Below are 14,049 nucleotides of genomic sequence, written 5' to 3' on the forward strand. Positions count from 1 at the left end.
AGCGCTGGAAAGATCAATTGTAATTTAGCACAGAATGACTTATGCCAAGCTGCAGATCTGGCGGATGCGAGCAGACTGAAAGCTGCTGTTTCTTGGCCTCCTACCTACTGGCTGACCCTGCAAGTTGCCAACTCCACAAGTTGAGAGAAACAAGCTTAAATTAAATCTGCAGGTTTCTTTCTCCTTGGCACAAGGTGAAGTGGAGTCTATCAGTGCATTTATTTTGAGCACTGGAAATGTTATTGATATAGGAAAAGAACATTAATTAGCTCAAGTGGAGGAAGAAAAATGTCAAAAAAGCAATGCAACTAGATTTCAGTTGTTTAGCCTTAGTTCATATAACAATGCAAAAACGACTACAAAATTTTTGATGTAGGAGATCTTATTCTGGATGACTGTCACACCACTGTTCTCACTGTTTAAAAGTGGGTGTAAAAATGTTGTTTGTTTTCCCCCTACACACACACAGGCTGGTACTGCTTAAAGGACTAGGGGACTCATGGATGATTGCAGATTAAGTGCAATTGTCCTAATTCAGATTAAGTGGATGAGATTTGAAAAGATTCTACAATGAACCTCTGAACTGCTAGAAGTGAGAATCCTAAAGCCTTGTTCTTAGCACCGCAGTAACCTCTTCTGGCCACTAGAGGCATGATGAGATGTTAATAGGTCTGTCTTTGTCAGTTAGAATGATTCAGTTTTTGTTGAAGGCTAGTGCCTGTTCATGTATGTTGTTCAATGGCTCTCTCTTAGTATGTGGTGTTTTAGTTTCTTAATAAATCTTTATTTGTTTTTTGAACTCAACCTAATGTTTCTAAATAATCTCCTAGGCTAAGCACCTTTACCACCAGATCATACTCTGCTGTGTGCAGACTTTAATGTTTCTCCTCACACCCCTCAGGAGGGTTATGGGCCAAAAGCTGTGAGACTGGTGAAGAAAGTAATTAGCCTGAATAGGGAAACAAATGGAGACAGGGCAAGAATCCGTAGGGGCTCACACACAGAGCACCCTGACAAAGAAGCAGAAGAAAGACAAGCATGGGTCAGTGCAGCTGATAAAGCCACCAGGATAATTTGTTTATCAGGACACATGGGAGATTCTAAAGAAGTTGTATGAAAGAAAGAAAAGTCAGCTGTCTCCAAGGCCCATCAGGTTATAAAGATGTATAATAAGAAACTAAAGGAGGGAGAGGATCTGTCTAAGCATGTAAATGAGATATTGGAGACTTTAAAAGACTGAATCTCCTGCATCAAGCAAAGCATGACGGCCCTCAAGACTTTCTTCATCATCCTTTGATTCTAGGTGCTTTGCCCGTGCAAGCTATTTGGCATAATGAATGCCTCTGACATGTTAATGACATATAAATATTTCTTTTATTGATCCATTTTTATGTGTGGCTTTGTGGAATTAGTGAACCTGTAACATAGGTTGCAGCTAAATCAGAGCTCCATCATCTGGGTGCTGAAGCTCTGTAAAAGATTAACAGGGTGTGGGGTCTGGTTTTAGGGTGGGTCACGCATGCCTGAAAGAGAGAAAGGGGAAAGACATACAGTTCATAATGCTGTAATTCTACAGCGAATGAGCAGAGCTAGAAAAAAGCTATGCGATTCCATCTTGTCCCACAATGTACCCCTTTCAACCACTGAGTGCATCTCCATAGCTTGTTACTAGGGTCCTAATGAGTAGCACAGCGCATTACCTTGCTGTCATGGTTTGAACCTCATAATACCACAAAAAGAACCAAAAAGAACCCATCAAACTAGCCAGTGGGGGCGGGGGGAGGAATAACCACAATATGATGGGAAAAAACTATATTGGAAAGTGCATTCAATATGGATCAATTGGATGTAAATAGAACAATGGTATATACAACAAGAAACAATAGAATCCACAGTGGAAATGAAGTAGTTCTTTTTCAAGTGCCGGTGGACATGGATCTTGTGAGTTAACATTGATCAGTATACTCAGATTTCTTGATATTAGGTTGTATTGCAAAATGTAGTAGAAACATTCTTGTCTTAAAGAGATTTGAGCAGAAGAAACACTCAGTATTGTGCTACCTCTTCTATTGCTTCTAGACAATGCTCTTGTGAAATAAGATGCAATGTGGCTAAATCAATTTGTGAATATTTCTGTCTTATATCTGAAATCAGAACAAGATTCCACAGTCCCTGTCCCTCTGCTGATCTTGATCTTTTTGTTTGACTATGCAAAGTTTTTGTAATGATTTGTTAATTTTAAAAATTGAAATAAAGTCAGCTTATTTAGTGCAGGTGACTAAGTTTCAGCACTCCTCTTGCCTTCAACTCCAGATTTGCATGTGACCTTATTTGGCTTAGATCCAATGTGGATCATCTTTAGTGCATCATTGTGAACAATGTATCTGCTGTGTTCAGACCCAACAGGAAAAGGTTTACACATGGAAGAAAAACATGTTTTCCTCAAAGGATTTGAAAATACAAAAGCTAGGAGCCAGAGAACCACAAATGGAATGAAGATTGCCCCTGGTGCTCTTGTGCAAGAGTTTTATGCACGCCATAATACAGTCATGCATTGTATTCTGACTCTGTGAGTTCTTATCCTGCATGTTGGAGAATCAGCTCTTGTGCAAGGGGATAAACATCTTTGGACTGAGCCTCACCTTTTCTCATTACCACCTGATAATCAAAGAACAGTGACAAATCTAGCAATGTACACTTCCTACAGCCACCCCTATCTGAGATAAGAACTGGAATGTCCATCTGCCTTGGGCAGGGATCCCACCTTCTCAACTGCCTGTTGGTTGCTGGTGAGGCGTCAGAGGACTAAGAAATGCATGAGATCCTGGACTGCTCACTCTGACTCTCTGGGGATCTCACTTTGGGCCCAAACAGCATGTTACATTAAGCATATCACTGAGCACTAGGTTTTTGTTTCCTAAATAGTTGCTAAGATAGTGAGGGTGCATTCATGTAGAGACTATGGCCTGGGGGAGAAGGGATTTTGCGCTTGCTGCAGCCCCAATACAGACTGGGATTATGACAGGGAGACTGCATTAAAACCCTTCTGTCCCGGGGATGCTGGCTGGATGCTAAACACCTAAATAGGAAACAAAATGCAAACATGCAAGGTCCAATGATGTGCTCACTGTGCTACGTAATTTAGACTTCAGTCAGTGGCTGACATGCACTAGTATGTCAGTATGACATGCACTAGTACGGAGCCACTGTGTACCACATCAAAGCTGCTGTGGACTCAGAAGGCAGGTTGGACTCAATGGAGAACGGGTGGTTGCACAAGCAGTGACAGCGCACAATCTCCCATTTGCGATAATGGGATAAATTGCAGTAGTGCTGCTTGCGTAACCATCCATTCTCGACAGCAGGGGTTGTCAGTGTGTGACCACTATACTTCATGTTGCCTACTTTAAGGGAGAGGTATGCTGCCCTCTCTTTTGAAGTAAACTTCATGCTCCATGTTTGCTCTGGGGCAAAAGAAGTTCCCATTTTTAGACTTTTAGAATCGGTAGCTGACATCCAGAGCTCTGAAGATGCAGAAGGAGCCATTTCCTCACAGAAAGAGGCTGCATCCTCCCTAAGCAGCAGAGCGTGCACACGTGGGGTAGGGGAAGGGAGTGATTTTTACTGAGCTTACTTGCCTCCAGTACTGCACTTTGCTCTCCAGAAATATGTCCCTGAGGGTTTTGCTGTCTTCAGGGGCATATTTCTGGAAAGGAAGGAGCACTTCTGGAGGCAGGGAAGACACACAGCCTGTGTGTGCACTTCACTGGTTGAGAAGCCTCTGATTGTATCAATAGCAGGCTTGTTGTGCTCTGACTATTTTAATGGCAGCCTCTCTCTACAAGGACACTGCTTCTGCTGTGTCCTCAGACTGCTGCTCTGGATGTCAGCCAGTGTGTCTTACATCGTGCATGTGCAGATTTCAGCTTCCCCTAGAAGTATCTTAACAGTTTGGCTCTACAGTTCTTGTTCCATTGCTAAGGATGGAAAGTTTTGTCTGTAAGAACATTTTGTCTGAAAAAAATTAGCTTTCTGGATGGCCCAAAAATGCAGTAACAATTTCAGGGTACACTGAGGCCTGCTTTTGAGAGAGAGGTGTACAAATATACATGTTCGAACATTTCTTGGGCAGAGAAAGATGTGCAAATGTCCCTTGGACCATAGTTTAGTGGTAGAATACATGCATGACATGCAAAATATCTCAGGTTCAGCCCTTTGCTTCTTCAGATGGGACTGGGAATAACCCTGTCTGAAATCCTGGAGATCTGTTGCCAGTAAGTATAGACAACAGTGGGCTAGACGGACCAAGGCTTTGGCTCAGGATAAAGTAGCTTCCCCTTCAAACTTTTCTAGTCACAAGCTGTCTTGGCTAACTACAGCCTTCTGAGTGTCCTTGAAATATCTTAACCATTTTGGGTATGTATGGAGTCCATTTTTAGAGATAAACGTGCAACTGTTTTTAGAGTATTTTAGAAATTGGGGTGTATTGTACCAAATTTAATTTATCTCAGCTGGAAGTGCCCTCAGTACCCTCAGCAAATGAGTGAGTAAAGCTCAGGTGTCTTTATACAGTATAATAATAAATACAGTGGGCTTCTGAAAAGCAGCATGCTTGCATAATTATCATACTGATGAAGCTAGTGGTTGGTGAACCCTGTAAAAACATGCAAATGCATTATTTTTGATTATCGCTTATAAAATTAAAGAGAAGATTCTCTCCATTGGTTTGATAAAGGGGCCATGCTTATTGTGTAATTCTTCCAGCTCTGTGATAATTTAAGCATAAGTCTCTCATAGATCTACTGCAAGAGTATACTGTTCTTTTTTTATAAGACAAACAACTCATTTCTAATTAGCATTAAGACAGTGGAGGCCGCTCCCACAATGTTAACAGCTGGTACTTTAATCCACGGATGGGGCTTTATTGTTGATTTGTATTGAAAGGCAAAAAATAAAGATGAATGAAGAACCTACCACATCGTATTAGTTATGTAGACTGGCATGTTTGTTATAAAGAAAATTCCCAAGACACCACTTAGTGTGCTGTCACTCAACTTAATGCATTTTGCACACAAGAGGTGAATGCTGGAGAAGATCCTACAATACTTGTGTCTATGGTCAGGATTTGTTTTTGGGAATGGTTAACAGAAATGGGTATGGATTTCAACTTGAATTTTTTTATTAAAAAAAATAGAAATGGTTTGGCATTTCTTATATGCCTTATATTTGTTGTTATTTGTTCTGTCCTTCATGGGATAAAAACCAAGAATGTTTCCTTAATTAACAAAAGTTATTTAACTAGGCTGATTTATTTTGATTAGATAGGAGCATTTAGACCAGAATTCTATATCTAAACAGCCTCTTTAAAACATCCCAGTTCAAATCTAATCATTGCTATGGAACCATTAATAAGCTCTATGATGTGAAAACAGGAAATCTATAAAAATGGTCACCTTATCTTTGCATATTTACTTGCTGACATTTGTAACTTGGAGCCCTGATAATTAACTACTACTATTCAGGGTCAGTTAACAATTGGTTGCTTAGAGTGGCAATCATACTAGGGGAAGGAAGTGGAGAGTTGTCTGAGAACTACCCTGAAGCAGAGAGTGGTCTACGAGCTGCCTCTGCAACATTGTAATGGATCCTGGAGCACTCGGTTCAGATTGTTCAGTGCAGCTGTTTGGTGTGTTGCCTGGAGCAGTGGTGCAGCACACTCCCAGCATGGCTCTGGCACTCACCTGGCCTCTATGAATGCACATGGTCCACACAAACCCCTATTCTGTATGACCCAAATAAATCATTTGTGTGCAAATAAAGGAAGCTTACTTACACTTAGATGACTTTGTCTGCATTGCAGCTTTAAGGACAGCTTGGCAAAGAACTCATCACCGGATATCTCTCTGCACTTGATCCCTCTGTATGTGACAACCAGCAGCTGAATGTGTAAACTGATGCCCTTGGAAAATGTTGATTTTGAGGTGATGTGACAGTGAGGCCAAAAGAAAGTTGTCTCTGTGGTTTTTATCTGTGATGAGTTATTCACACATGCAAGTAATTGCTTGATGGTGGAGTCACCAAGCAATGAATGTGCATCTGTCACTGCCAGCCTTGATGACTGCCAGGAAAGGGCATGAGCTGTATTGTTTGAAGTTCCATTGTTTGAAGTATTGAAGTATTGTTTGAAGTTCCATTGGGTGCTATGAAAGCTGTATCTGTGGTGATTCATCACTTGATGCTGCCATCACCACCATGTAAACATGTGTGGTCTGAAGGCATGTGATGGGGAAGCTTTCCTGAAATCTGGGTCTGGATGAGAAGCCACTTGAGAGCTCCCACTTGGGGGCTCTCTGTATAAAAACAAAAGAACAACTGCTAGATCAGGCCACTCCAGGCCACTCCGGAGATGCCGTTTCTGTGCTTGCCCAGTGTCTGGAGGCTGTCAGGTCTGGATGGGACAAAACAAACTCAGACTTAATTCCACCAAGACTGAGTTGCTTTTGCTTACTTCTTGACCCTGGGTCAAGATTTCTGAGTCTGAGTCTCTCCCTGGATGGGGTTGCGCTGCCCCTGAAGGAGGTGGTCCGCGACTCGGGGGTCCTCTCGGACTCACCGCTCCTGCTCGAGCCGCAGGTGGAGGCCGTGGCAAGAGGTGCCTTTGCCCAGCTTCGGCTGGTCCACCAGTTGCGGCCCTATCTCGACTGGCAGGCCCTGGCAACAGTAACTCATGCCCTCGTCATCTCTCGTTTGGATTAGTGTAACGCGCTCTACCTGGGGTTGCCTTTGAAGATGACCTGGAAGCTTCTGTTGGTCCAGAATGTGGCAGCCCACCTGCTTATGGGCTCTAGAAGATATGATAGTGTTATACCTCTCCTGCAGTTGCTGCACTGCTTACCTGTTTGCTTCCAGGTCCAATTCAAAGTGCTGGTTCTCACCTTTAAAACCCTTCAGGGCTTTGCACCTGTTTACCTTCAAGACCACCTTTGCTGGCCAGTCCTGTCTCATCCTGTGAGATCTTCTCTGGTTGCCCTGCTTTCAGTTCCTGGTCTCAGAGAGATCCATAGTACTAGGGCCCATGGAAGGGCTTTCTCTGTTGCTTCCCCTTCACTCTGGAACTCTCCCCACCCCCAGATTTGGTCTGCCTCCTCCCTTTCAGCCTTTAAAACCTTATTGAAGACATTTCTTTTCCACCAGGTGTTTGCCCTTTAATTCTTTTAATTATTTTTAAATCTCAGATGCTATTCTTGTTTTGTACACTGCCCTGAGACTGTGGATTGGGTGGTATATTAAATCACTTAATAAATAAATTATATAAATAAATCGGGCCCAAGACCTATCTAGTCCAGCATCCTGTTTCACACAGTGGCTCACCAGATGCCTCTCGGGAGCCCACAGGCAAGAGGTGAGGGCATATACATTCGGAATCCTGAAAATGATCTATATGTATAGACTTGGCGTGTTTTCCCAACACAAGCCTGTGGTTTTCTGTATGCATAGTGTCAAACAGATATATGTGACCAGGGCACATAACCCTTTCGGTTGAAGAAATGGAAAACAGCCAGGTTCCTATTCAGAAGCAGAGCCTAGGATTTCCTCTTTGAGGTTTCAAGCAGCCAGTGTGACAGCTTCACACACCAGGAGCCTCTTTCACAGCCTATTTCTTGCTATGTATGACTTAAAAATACAGTTGGAAAGTTCTTTGAAGTAGAAATAAGATTTCCCCTTCTCATCAGTGCTGCGGCATACTTGCTCAAGAAGTTCGAGAGTATTCAACAGGTGTCAAACTCCTTCCTTTTCCTATTCCACACCTATAATGAGACAGCTGCCCTACAAGAAGCCTGAGAAAAGAGTGTTCCTTGATCATCCAAATCAAGATTGATTAGCTAGGGGAAATGTCCAACAGTTTTCCATTCCTGCCTGTCTGCCCTGTGTGTCTGTTCTATTAAGTGTTTGAACCTTTCCTAGATTGGAGTGGGAATTCAGGTACTTTTGTATGCTACTAAATGTGATATAAATCACATAATATGTATCCACAGTATGCATCAGCATAGCATTTAATATCTACTTCACATTTGGTAGTAACCTTCAGTAATAAGATTTTTTTTTAAAGCAGGCAACATGACTTGACATTAGAGCTGTGCATCAAATTGGAATGATCAGATCTGATTCAATACAGTCCCTATCGGCAACATTTTCATCATATCAGTTTTGAGGCAAAATTGCTAATATCTGTGCCACCCAATACAATAGTTTCTGTAGTGTGTCGGTTTTTATCGGACTCTATCTGATCATCATCAGGTGGCTGTTTTCATGCTGCTTGTCTCTGTTACGGATGTCACAAAACTTCTTTGTTGTTGAATCTGGTGATGTGCCATTTATGGAAAATTCTGGGGGTAGGGGAGGGAGGATGGGCAGTTATGTGGCTGACATCATTGCTTCAAAATGATCAATGTAGCTGCTCAAAGCATTGTGCAATTGGTTCATTTCCCTTCCAATGGCAGTCCTATGATGAAGGGACTTAGAATTGTATATACTTGGCTGCTTCTGTGTCCATGACCTTGGCACAACTGTTGCTCCTCAAAAACTAAACACAACACCGTAGTCCTTGGAACTTGGGTGCTTCTGTGCCTTTGGCACAATTGCTGCTCCACCAGAACCCCACACCTCCAATGCTCTGCCTGCCTTCTTCTTGGGCACCTTGCCACATCAGCCTGCACTTGGAAAGCATCCAAGTAAAGCAAGGATCTAAGCACAGCGGAAGTGTGAAAAGGGAGCGTGGATTGTCTGCTTCTCAGAAACCCTGGCAGGGGTTAGGGGTTATTGAGCAGGGGAAGAGCAGCTGGCCCTTTCCATTCCCAGCACTGCATCCTTCCAATGGCTGTTGCTGGTGTCTATCTTATGTTTCTTTTTAAGATTGCGAGCCCTTTGGGGACAGGGAGCCATTTTAGCCACTTTATTTACTTACTTTGCTTTGCATTTACTTTATTTCTATGTAAACTACTTTGGGAAACTTTCATTGACAAGCGGTATATAAATATTTGTCATATTGGTAATCTGCATGAAATGGGGGTAGTATCGAGCCCTAAGAAAGTCCACTACACCTCTAAGAAAGGTCTACACCTGAAATCTTCATCCCATTCTGGCTTACAGTAATATCTTTATGGGTATTTTGATGATTATATTATATTCTCTGGGCTGATACATTGACTCCTATACCAGTGCACTGAACAATTTGTTCTGGGTTTGTACAATTATCTGTTGTATAGTCTGATAATCACTTGCATTGCATTGGAATAGATTGGCTCCAATAATTTCATCTGCACACAGCCCTACTGCCGATAGGGACTGTATCGAATCAATCTACATGCCACTCATTGCTGTTGCAGTAATGTTGTTGCAAGCCACTCTGTGTTATTGCAGCCACTTGTATCTGTAGGATCTAGGAATCTGTTACGTTATTTCTAGGATTCTGGTTAACCTTGAGCTCAGAATGTTTATCTTGATTGAGGCAACAGACAAAAACTACTGTTACTTATGTATATGTTGGGGCAAGTTACCTGCAGAAGTTATAAAATTGTTTTCTCCACAGATTTTAAAAATGGGGTTGGGACAAGAATGGTCAAAAATCGTGATTTTTAGTGCCAGTGGGCCTGTGCTGAAACTTAGCTCACAAAAGGGTGAGCTAGATTATTGATTTCATAGTAATAGGTTGGGACTGATGATTCACGAAGCACCTTATCAATAGATTGCCAGATCACAAAGAGCTAAACAAAAGGTTCCTTTTGGGGCCAGAGTTTGGAACTAAAAGATGGTCTCAAACAAGGACAACATTCTTCTGGTCAATCTTTTTAATGCCACCTTGAAAGCAATGCATCAAATGACTACTGAGTTATCTTATGAATCCTACTTCAAAATTAAAAAATTAAAAATGACAGTTTCCTTGTTTTTTCAAAACGGAACAATCCAAATCCTTTAGAAGGCATGTGCCTTGTGCTTCAGTGTTAGTGCATGCTTTTTAAAAAGCTTATATAATATGCTTTGGGAAGGGTATCAGCAGATGAGGTACTTGCTGTATTACCAAACTTGTTCTGTCCTTGTTTGATCTAAAGAGGGAGTTAGACAGAAATTTGCTGTATCACAAGACAGCTAGAGAGGTCCTTGAACTACCTCTAAAAGACATCATGTTGCATTTCCCCCCTGTGTTTCCAAGGAAACCAGTTTAATGTAAAATGAATTCTTTGTCTCCTGCTCTTTGCAAAATTGTTTGAACCATCCTATCTCATAAAACGTTGCTTCCCAGGTGATTTTAAGCAGCATTAAGCAGGGGGAGGGGGAAAACCGTAATCTTCAATTTGACGCACCAATGGAGGTGCTTCCTGTATCAGAAACTTGAACATTTAGATTATATTTTCTGACAAATGATAAGATTACATTCCTATTTCTGAAGCATATATGAAGTAAAGCCTGATCTCTTTCTTGTACTCATTTATTTAAAGAAAAATCTAGCTAACTCTTTCCCCCCCCCCCCCACAGACCAATGCAACATTGGTTAAAAAAAAGCCAAACCCCAAACATTTAAATTGTCTCTGAAGGATTTCATCCATATTTCAGCACCAAGGATTTGAGCTGAAAAAGAAATACACATTTATTTGTGACTGACAATCAAAACCTTTTTAAAACTTGTTTTTAAATTGTTCTGATTATTTAATTGTTGTTTTATGATGCTTTTGATTGTTAATCATTGTTTTTATGTTTTATAATTTTTGTTTTACTTATTAACTGATTTTAATGGTGTTTTAATGTAAACTGCCCTGAGCCTTTTGGAAGGGTGGTATAAAAGTTTTAATAATAAATAATAAAATAAATAAATAAATAAAAAGAGATTAAGAGAATAAAAATGCTGAATGTTGCTGATTGTTTTATGTGTATCGAGGTTGTGTATGTAGCTTCTCATCTGCAACCATAAGGGGGTCAGCTGGTGGGAATAAGAATTGCATTGTCCCCACATCCCAGTCCCAGGGAAAACAGACACAATTGGCCTGGATAAAAAGAGCCAAAACTTTATTAATGTGGTATAACCCGTGAACTGCGCAAACATCCTACAGTGCAGGCCTAACTAAGGCCGGGTTAGAACCTTGCTGTCTTCGCCCATGCCCCAAATGGGCGACACACCCTGACTCAGGAAAGAAGTGGGATAAACCTTCATCACCCCTCTCCTTATCAACCCCAAAGGCTAGGGTAAACTTCTAGGGCTTCACCCTCTGCCCCAAGCCGCTCAGCCTTTAAAGTGTATGAAGCCCTGAAGCAGGTTTGCTGGTGAATCAAAGTCCCTGAGCCATGAAGCCTCTAAGTACCAGCTGACCAGTCTGCCATTTTAACTGACCAAGGGTGCTCACCAATCTAAAACGCTTATACACCTCTACCCAGCCTACACTGTACCTGCCACAAAGGGAGGTTCCCTTCCTACTCCCACAGCCCTCCAAGACCTCAACAAGCCCCCTCCAAATGTTAGCCAGCTATAAATAGCAACCTGTCATGGACAAATGCACCCCATCAGGCTGAAAAAGGTGTGGCAACCAATTTGTGCTACCCAGTTGCAAGATAAACGTGCCCCCGTGGGCCATGGCATGCTTGCCCATGGCAGCATTCCCTTTCTTCCTGGCCCTTTCAACATCTGGCAAGTTCAGAACCCCTTGCCAAACTCTGCATTGAATTCAGTCAGCCCATACAATGATCACCCTGGGAACCCATGTGTGAATGTTGGTGAAGTCAGAGGTGGCTTGTTGAATCAGGAAAAGCCCAGTTTGCTTCCCCAGATCATTTTTGCCCAAATGCAAGATCAAAACCTCAGGGGGCGGGCAAACAGTTAAATATTTCCACATTGGAAGTAACTGGCCCCACAGCATACCCCATTTCCCAAGCCAGCGCACAGTGGCACACTTCACCAAACCAAGTTGGGTGCCGATCAACGAGGTGCTGGCTCATTTGTAGGCCCAGAATACCAGGGAGTGGCCGCAGATTAAGACACGCACAGGAGCCGCTGCTCCACCAGCACCTGCCAAGAAACAACAGTACAAAAGTAATTAACGAACATAACACACAAAAACCTTGGACTTCCACCGCCCAATACACTTAATCTCAGCATCTGACTGATGGGTGGTTGTAGCAGCGTGAGTCGGTTTACCCAATGCAAAGAGTGATTTCTGCAAGACAGCACAGAATTAGTAGTGTGTCAGGGGCAGGCCATCTGAGTACATGAAAAGGCATCCCTCCATGCTAAGCCTAAGTGCAACATACTGTCGCAAAGTCCGAACCGGGTACATCATGGCACACCCCACTGGGGCCAGCTCAATCCACTGACTCTTGCCCTTCTGGCCAGTCTTAGAGCAGCGTAGGTACAACTGCACACCAGAGCCCCCAAAGGAAATATCCACAAATTGCTGGCACCGATCCCTCAGTGCTACGTGGAAGGCCCTCAGTCACCGAAAACCCACAAAGAAGGCTTTCGTGATTGTCGCTGGGTAAAGTACCCTTACCAAGGGGAGCTGCAAAGGGATTGGAGCCACCTGAACAGTGGCAAAACTATCTCAATAGTCATAGGCCACCACAGGTCTTGGACCCGGGTCAGTTCTTTAGCTCTCAAGCATGCACCTCACCCTAACATCACCCGTGGCACACCCCAAGCCTGCACCTTGAATGACAAAGTGGCCAGATAGCCTGCCAAAATGGAGACTGCACACCCAGAGGCATGCAGTTGCACTAGGTATTGCATTGGGTGATCGGGCAGGATTGGCCAGCTGTCACACAGTCCTTCTTGCTGTCTGAATGCATGAAAGGTGACTACCTTACAGGAGTAGCTAACCCTCATACTAGGGGTCAGAGACGCGTCAATGGCCCGATGGGTTTCTAGTCGCCAAGCCTCCACAGAGCCACTGGCATCACTTCTGGGTCCAAGTTGGCTTCTGGGGCTAATTCCCTGAACCTGGTGACCTGAAAATGAGATAGGGCATCAGCAATGTCATTCTGGAGCCCCAGCACATGCCTTGCCAGAAAGAGGGTGTTATACTACAGGCACTGTAGCACAAAGGTATGCACAAAAGTATTCACCCTATAACCCAGGGTGAATGGGAGGTCTCTGGGAGTTCACAACTTGTACTGTTGCCTGATAGTCACACCAGAAACAGATGGTGGAGTCACAAGGAGGCGAGGGAGCCGCCTGAGCAGTTTGCGGTCCCTGCCCTCTGACAAGCCTCAACCAATCGGGATGATCCCCGGGACTGTGCTGAAGGGGTGGGACAAGGGCCCATCCCCAGCACTGGGCTGTTGGATGGGGACACTCTTCTGACTTGAGATATCATGTATCCAGCCTGCCCTGTGAACCTGTTGGGACTGCTATTTTTACTTAAGTTTTCTACTCTGAAATGAATCCCATTATTAATGTTGGGTATTTAAGGACAGCTGCAAAGTCTGAAATGTTTTATGTCCTGAGATGCACTGGTTTATCGGTTCAGAACTGCCTTTGTAATTGAATGGAATGTCTGGATTTGCATTTGAACTTCTTGACTCTTCTATAAAAAACAGAATATTTCAGAGGCTGAATTTCTTCAAGTGGCTACAAAGAAGAGTGGAATTCTTCTTCAGTCCCACCCTGGGAGAGGGCATGAGAAGAACTCTTGATATGTCAGTCTATACCAGCCAACTTTCTGGATTTCCACCTTGCATAACTGAGCCTGAAAATCATTTTAAAAAGTGAACTTGAGTATTTTTCTCCCCTTGGGAATTCTTTGCAATCTATCAGACATCCAAGGGCAAAATATGTTCAACTTAACCAAATGAGATTCAGTTTTAATTTAATTAAAAAAGCCAAGACAAAAGAAAACAAAACCCAAGATAGACTACACTTTATTTTTTACAATTATTATTACAATTTATTATAAAAGGGTGAAAATAAGTACAAAACTGTCACATTGACACTAGTTCAGTAAGCACAAAGATGGATATTGCCAAACAAGATGAGGATAGGGCCATACAGTAGCTCAAATTAGCAAT

General features: G+C 42.8%; 1 long non-coding RNA gene across 1 annotated transcript; it reads right to left on the reverse strand.

Annotated features, from left to right (window-relative positions):
• Positions 1-11,039: 11,039 nt before the first annotated feature.
• Positions 11,040-12,977, reverse strand: LOC128348053 (uncharacterized). The gene is made up of 2 exons (XR_008317894.1): positions 12,845-12,977; positions 11,040-12,055 (listed from the first exon to the last, which is right to left on the reverse strand). It is a non-coding gene; the product is annotated as an uncharacterized LOC128348053 (long non-coding RNA).
• Between the last annotated feature and the right edge of the window lie 1,072 nt (positions 12,978-14,049).

This window comes from Hemicordylus capensis, chromosome 2 (assembly GCF_027244095.1).
Source record: "Hemicordylus capensis ecotype Gifberg chromosome 2, rHemCap1.1.pri, whole genome shotgun sequence".
Taxonomy (NCBI): domain Eukaryota; kingdom Metazoa; phylum Chordata; class Lepidosauria; order Squamata; family Cordylidae; genus Hemicordylus; species Hemicordylus capensis.